Below are 7316 nucleotides of genomic sequence, written 5' to 3'. Positions count from 1 at the left end.
TAGCAGACTTATAACGAGGAATATCACCTTCATCAAATCTATAGAGAGAATTTACCTTTACTACCTGTGTCGGGTTAACAAGACCATGTATTTCTTCAATATGTGGTAAATTCTTAACATCTTCAGCTTTAATACCTGTTTCTTTCATAGATTTCTTTGCCTCTTGCATATCTTCAGGACTGAGAAATAGAATACCCCTTTTCTTCGGGGTTGGCTTAGTAGTTGGTTCAGGAAGTGTCCAATTGTTTTCATTAGTCAACATATTATTCAATAACAATTCAGCTTGATCAACAGTTCTTTCCCTGAAAACACAACCAGCACAACTATCCAGGTGGTCTCTAGAAGCATTGGTTAGTCCATTATAAAAGATATCAAGTATTTCATTTTTCTTAAGAGGATGATCAGGCAAAGCATTGAGTAATTGGAGAAGCCTCCCCCAAGCTTGTGGGAGACTCTCTTCTTCAATTTGCACAAAATTGTATATTTCCCTTAAGGCAGCTTGTTTCTTGTGAGCGGGGAAATATTTAGCAGAGAAGTAATAAATCATATCCTGGGGACTACGCACACAACCAGGATCAAGAGAATTAAACCATGTTTTAGCATCACCCTTTAGTGAGAACGGAAATAGCTTAAGGATATAGTAGTAACAATTTTTTTCCTCATGAGTGAATAGGGTGGCTATATCATTCAGTTTAGTAAGATGTGCCACAACAGTTTTAGATTCATAGCCATAAAAAGGATTAGATTCAACCAAAGTAATTATCTCAGGATCGACAGAGAAATCATAATCCTTATCAGTAATGCAGATAGGTGAAGTAGCAAAAGCAGGGTCATATTTCATTCTAGCATTCAAAGACTTTTCTTTCAGCTTAGCTAATAATTTCTTAGGATCAGATCTATCATTGCAATCAAGAAAATCTCTAGCAGTTTCTTCATCCATAACATAACCCTCAGGCACAACAGGCAATTCATATCTAGGGGGAGAATCTTCATCATCACTTTCATCAATATTATCAGGTTCAATAATTTCATTCTCTCTAACCCTAGCAAGTTGTTCATCAAGAAATTCACCTAGTGGCACAATATTATCAAGCATAGAAGTAGTTTCATCATAAGTATCACGCATAGCAGAAGTGGCATCATCAATAACATGCGACATATCAGAATTAATAGCAGAAGCAGGTTTAGGTGTCGCAAGTTTACTCAAAACAGAAGGAGAATCAAGTGCAGAGCTAGATGGCAGTTCCTTACCTCCCCTCGTAGTTGAGGGATAAATTTTGGTTTTCTCGTCTTTCAAGTTCCTCATAGTGATCAGCAGATATAAATCCCAAGTGACTAAAAGAATAGATCTATGCTCCCCAGCAACGGCGCCAGAAAATAGTCTTGATAACCCACAAGTATAGGGGATCGCAACAGTTTTCGAGGGTAGAGTATTCAACCCAAATTTATTGATTCGACACAAGGGGAGCCTAAGAATATTCTCAAGTATTAGAAGTTGAGTTGTCAATTCAACCACACCTGAAAGACTTAATATCTGCAGCAAAGTATTTAGTAGCAAAGTAATATGGAAGTAACGGTAATGGTGGCAAAAGTAACAGTAGCAGTTTTGTAGCAATCGTAACAGTGGCAATGGAAAAGTAACTAAGCAAAGATCAATATGGGAAAAGCTCGTAAGCAATGGATCAGTGATGGATAATTATGTCGGATGCGATTCCTCATGCAATAGTTATAACATAGGGTGACACAGAACTAGCTCCAGTTCATTAATATAATGTATTCTGAATATAGTCATACGTGCTTATGGAAAAGAACTTGCATGACATCTTTTGTCCTACCCTCCCGTGGCAGCGGGGTCCTATTGGAAACTAAGGGATATTAAGGCCTCCTTTTAATGGAGTACCGGACCAAAGCATTAACACTTAGTGAATACATGAAGGGAAACGCTTGCTGCCGGCTGACGGCTAAGGTTTCGGCCGGTCACTTGGACGCGCGACGCACTGACCTGTGGCCCAGGCATTTATTACTCTCCCCTTTTTGGCCCTATCTTCTTCCTCATGCGACCTCGTCCACTCATTTTCTCTAGCAAGCTGCACAATCACCACTTTTCCTCCTCCTCCTCTCTGTGTAGGGTGCATCTACAGAGCTGCGGCCGGAGCGCGCGGTGCTGCCATCGGCCACGGCCATGCTACAACGGTGGCGAGCTTCGTGGCTAGGGATCACATACTGGGGGACCGGCCAGTGATGCTTGCTGCTAGTCACCAGCGACGCGACGCCCGGTGGTACAACCGTGTACAGCAGGGAGCTGGAACCATGTACACTGGGAGCTGGAACCGGCTATGCGGGGCACTGCATCGGTGCCTACAGGATGAGGCAACACGGTGTTGGCCATGCGACAATCATGTACGCCGAGAGCTGGAACAGGCAAACGTGGGAGCTGCATCGGGCGTACAGGATGCTACCACCGGCGATGAAGACTGCTGCAACCATTCATGATGGTGCCCCGACCCATGACGGCGGCGACGTTGTTTTTGCTGCATCCGTCGTTGTTTTTTGTGATGATCGGCGTTGACGTTTGCTGCAACGACGCCCCGACCCACGACGGCGGTGACGACGTTTTGCTGCATCCGTCGTCGTTTTTGCTACCACCGACGTGATGTTTTGCTGCAACCATTCATGACGACGCCCTGAGCCGCGACGGCGGCGAGGCCATTTTTGTTGCATCCATCGTCGTTTTTTTTGCTACAGAATCCACCGATGAATTCAAAAGATGGAACCGATGAATAAAAACAGACAGGCGGCGGAGATGTTAAAACCACCGATACGGGTGTTACAACCATTGACAAAAAAAGCTTCAGGCCTAGATCGAAAAAGCTTCATTCATCGACAGCGGAAGCTTCAACCAGCCACTGCCAAACTGATAAAGCTGCAGCTGTTGCTTAAAAAGCTTCAACCATAGGTGAAAATGCTTCAACCGGAAGATATACAAAGTTTCAATCGGGCATTGCAAAACCAAAGGAGTTGCAACTGTTTACAGAACAAGCTTCAATAGTTAATGAAAAAAGCTTCAATCGGGACGGTGGAAAGCTTCAACTTGTGAAAAATGCTTCAACCGGCATGGAAATAGCTTCATCCGGTGTGAGAAAAAACTTCAACTGAACGCGCCAATGGTCTAAGCGGCGACGTTGAGAGCTGCGGCCGGTAGCACGCCGATGTAGTGACGGATGTGCTACGATGGCGGCTGCTAGGTCCTGCAACGACAAGGTGTTGGCCTGCTACAAGACGGCGGCGTTTTTCTACGGGGTGACTAGTTCCTGCTGGACTAGCAAGGGCGGATCTGCGAACGGCGACCACTGGCGACGAGGGTGCCCGACCACTATGACACCATGGGGAATGCTGCAACCTTTCTACGACAAGATGCAACCGTCCCACGATGGAGCTGCAACTGATGACGCGGCGTCCGCGACCAGTGATACGGAAAGCTGCGACCGCGGTGAGGAAAGCTGCAACTGAGGCCAAAGAAAGCTACAACGTGCATCCAAAAAAGCTACAATCGGCGATAGAAAAAGCTTCGACCGGAGATGGCAGGGTTGACCATGGTGCAAGTGGTGACGCCGAAGGAGCTGCGCGGTGGTGCATGGTGCTGCTGGAACGGCCGTGTGGCGTGCTACTACTGCGGCGACTAGGTGCTACAACGAGCGACGACTCCTACGACACGCAATGCTCGAAGTTGTGAGACCATGGGATGGCTGGTTGGACGCCACCGACACCTATGCCGTGACGTACGAGTGACCATGGCTGGAGGCGTTGGACCGGTGACGCACACAAGGGCCGGCGTCCAGCGTTGAGTGCGGGAGGAGTAAACGATCTCCTTATTTTCTGGTGTCAAGTACGGCAACACATGGAGTATGGAGTAATAACGGTTTGTGGATTTATTAATATAGTATAAGCAAGGAAAAAGGACGACCGGCCCACATGACGTACGATCGGACAGATTACATTAGTTTGATCGAACGGTCATTAGCTGACCGGCGCGCGCTTCCGCCGGTCCGCCGGCGCCTAGCATCGGCCACTCCTCAAACTACGGTCATCACCGGGAGTGGTCCCGATTGTTGTCACTTTGGGGTTACCGGATCATAACACATATTATGTGACTATTGACTTGCAAGATAGGATCAAGAACTCACATATATTCATGAAAACATAATAGGTTTAGATCTGAAATCATGGCACTCGGGCCCTAGTGACAAGCATTAAGCATGGCAAAGTCATAGCAACATCAATCTTAGAACATAATGGATACTAGGGATCAAACCCTAACAAAACTAACTCGATTACATGGTAAATCTCATCCAACCCATCACCGTCCAGCAAGCCTACGATGGGATTACTCACGCACGGCGGTGAGCATCATGAAATTGGTGATGGAGGATGGTTGATGATGACGACGGCGACGAATTCCCCTCTCCGGAGCCCCGAACGGACTCCAGATCAGCCCTCCCGAAAGAGATTAGGGCTTGGTGGCGGCTCCGTATCATAAAACACGATGAATCCTTCTCTCTGATTTTTTTCTCCCCGAACGCAAATATATGGAGTTGGAGTTGAGGTCGGTGGAGCACCAGGGGACCCACGAGGCAGGGGCGCGCCCAGCGGGGCATGCGCGCCTCCCACCCTCGTGGACAGGGTGTGGGCCCCTGGTCTTGATTCTTTCGCCAGTATTTTTTATAAATTCCAAAAATATTCTCCGTGAAGTTTCAGGTCATTCCGAGAACTTTTATTTCTGCACAAAATTAACACCATGGCAATTCTGCTGAAAACAGCGTCAGTCTGGGTTAGTTCCATTCAAATCATGCAAGTTAGAGTCCAAAACAAGGGCAAAAGTGTTTGGAAAAGTAGATACGATGGAGACGTATCACTTATCTGGAAGATTAACTCCCACTTGATTCAAGCGATTGTAGCACCCAGACATTCTGAGCACATGCTCACTGGCTGAGCTATTCTCCTCCATCTTGTAGGCAAAGAACTTGTCAGGGGTCTCATACCTCTCAACACGGGCTTGAGCCTGAAATACCATTTTCAGCTCTTGGAACATCTCATATGTTCCATGACGTTCAAAAACGTCTTTGGAGCCCTGAATCTAAGCCGTAAAGCATGGCGCACTAAACTATCAAGTAGTCATCTAAACGTGTCTGCCAGATGTTCACAACATCCACAGATGACGCTAGAGGGGTTGGCACACCGAGCGGTGCATCAAGAACATAAGCCTTCTATGCAGCAGTGAGGACAATCCTCAGACTACGGCCCTAGACCGCATAATTGCTTACAATATCTTTCAACTTAGTCTTTCTCTAGGAACGTATTAAAATAGGGAGCTATAGCGCGAGCTATTGATCTACAACATAATTTGCAAAGACAAATTAGACTATGTTCATGATAATGAGTTCAACTAATCATAATACTTAAGAACTCCCACTCAAATCGACATCCCTCTGGTCGTCCTAGTGTAACATGATCCAAATTCACCAACCCAAGTCTGATCATCACGTGAGATGAGGTGGTTTCAATGGTGAACATCTCCATGTTGATCATATCTACTATATGACTCATGTTCGACCTTTCGGTCTCTTGTGTTCCGGGGCCATGTCTGTACATGCTAGGATCGTCAAGTTTAACCCAAGTGTTCCGCGTGTGCAAAACTGGCTTGCACCCATTGTATGCGAACGTAGAGTCTATCACACCCGATCATCACGTGGTGCTTCGAAACAACGAACTTTCGCAACGGTGCACACTTGGGGAGAACACAATTTTATCTTGAAATTTTAGTGAGGGATTACCTTATAATGCTATCGTCGTCCTAACCAAAATAAGATGCATAAAAGGATTAATATCACATGCAAATCATAAGTGACATGATATGGCCATCAACTTGTGCTTTTGATCTCCATCTCCAAAGCGCCAGCATGATCTCCATCGTCACCGGCATGACACCATGATCTCCATCATCGTGTCGCCATCGGGGTTGTCACGCCAACCATGCTTCTACTACTATTACTACCGCTTAGCGATAAAGTAAAGCATTACATAGCGCTTAATGATTGACACGCAGGTCATACAATAATTAAAGACAACCCTATGGCTCTTGTCGGTTGCCGTATGCATCGACATGCAAGTCGGTATAAACTATTACAAACATGATCATCTCATACATCAAATATATTTCATCATGTCTTTGGCCATATCATATCACAACATACCCTGCAAAAACAAGTTAGACGTCCTCTAATTGTTGTTGCATGTTTTACGTGGCTGCTATGGATATCTAGCAAGAACGATTCTTACCTACGCAAAGCCACAACGGTGATATGCAAGTTGCTATTTAACCTTCTACAAGGACCGCCTTTGTCGAATCCGATTCAACTAAGGTGGGAGAGACACACACCCGCCAGCCATCTTTATGCAACAAAGTCACATGTCTGTCGATGGAACCGGTCTCATGTACGTGGACATGTAAGGTTGGTCCGGGTCGCTTCATCCCACAATACCGCCGAATCAAGAAAAGACCAAGGAAGGAAGCAATCTGAATATCAACGCCCACAAACTCCTTTGTGTTCTACTCATGATGTCATCTACGCATAGACCTAGCTCATGATGCCACTGTTGGGGAACGTTGCATGGGAAACAAAAATTTTCCTACGCTCACCAAGATCCAATCTAGGAGATGACCATCTATGAGAGGAGAGATTGGATCTACATACCCTTGTAGATCGCTAAGCGGAAGCGTTAAGAAACGCGGTTGATGTAGTCAAACATCTTCGCGATCCAATCACGATCCGTCCCGCGAACTCCGATCCAAGTGCCGAACGGACGACACCTCCGCGTTCAACACACGTACGGCTTGATGACACCTTCACCTCCTCGATCCAGCGAGCGATGGTGAAGTAGTAGCTCGGGTCCTCCGGCAGCACGATGGCGTGGTGGCGGTGGTGGTGGAGAAATCTCAGCAGAGCTTCGCTAAGCACTACGGAGAGAAGATGGGTTACGAGGGAGAGGAAGGGCAGCGCCGTGGCATAGATTGGGTGCGGCTGCCCTCCCTCTCCTCATCTATATATAGGTTGAAGGGAGAGAGGGGGACGCCCCTAGGGGATCCCATCTAGGGCCGGCGGCCACTAGAGGGAAACCCTAGATGGGTTTTCCCCCTTAGGAGACTTGGCCCCCAAGCCAAAGGGGTGGGAACCCTAGGGTGGCGCCCCCACCTCCTCTGGCAATGTGGGAAGGGGTGAGGGGGCGCACAACCCCTTAGTGGGCTGGTTTGCCCCCTC

This window comes from Triticum aestivum, chromosome 6D, assembly GCF_018294505.1.
Source record: "Triticum aestivum cultivar Chinese Spring chromosome 6D, IWGSC CS RefSeq v2.1, whole genome shotgun sequence".
Taxonomy (NCBI): Eukaryota; Viridiplantae; Streptophyta; class Magnoliopsida; order Poales; family Poaceae; genus Triticum; species Triticum aestivum.
This window is presented reverse-complemented; position numbering follows the sequence as displayed.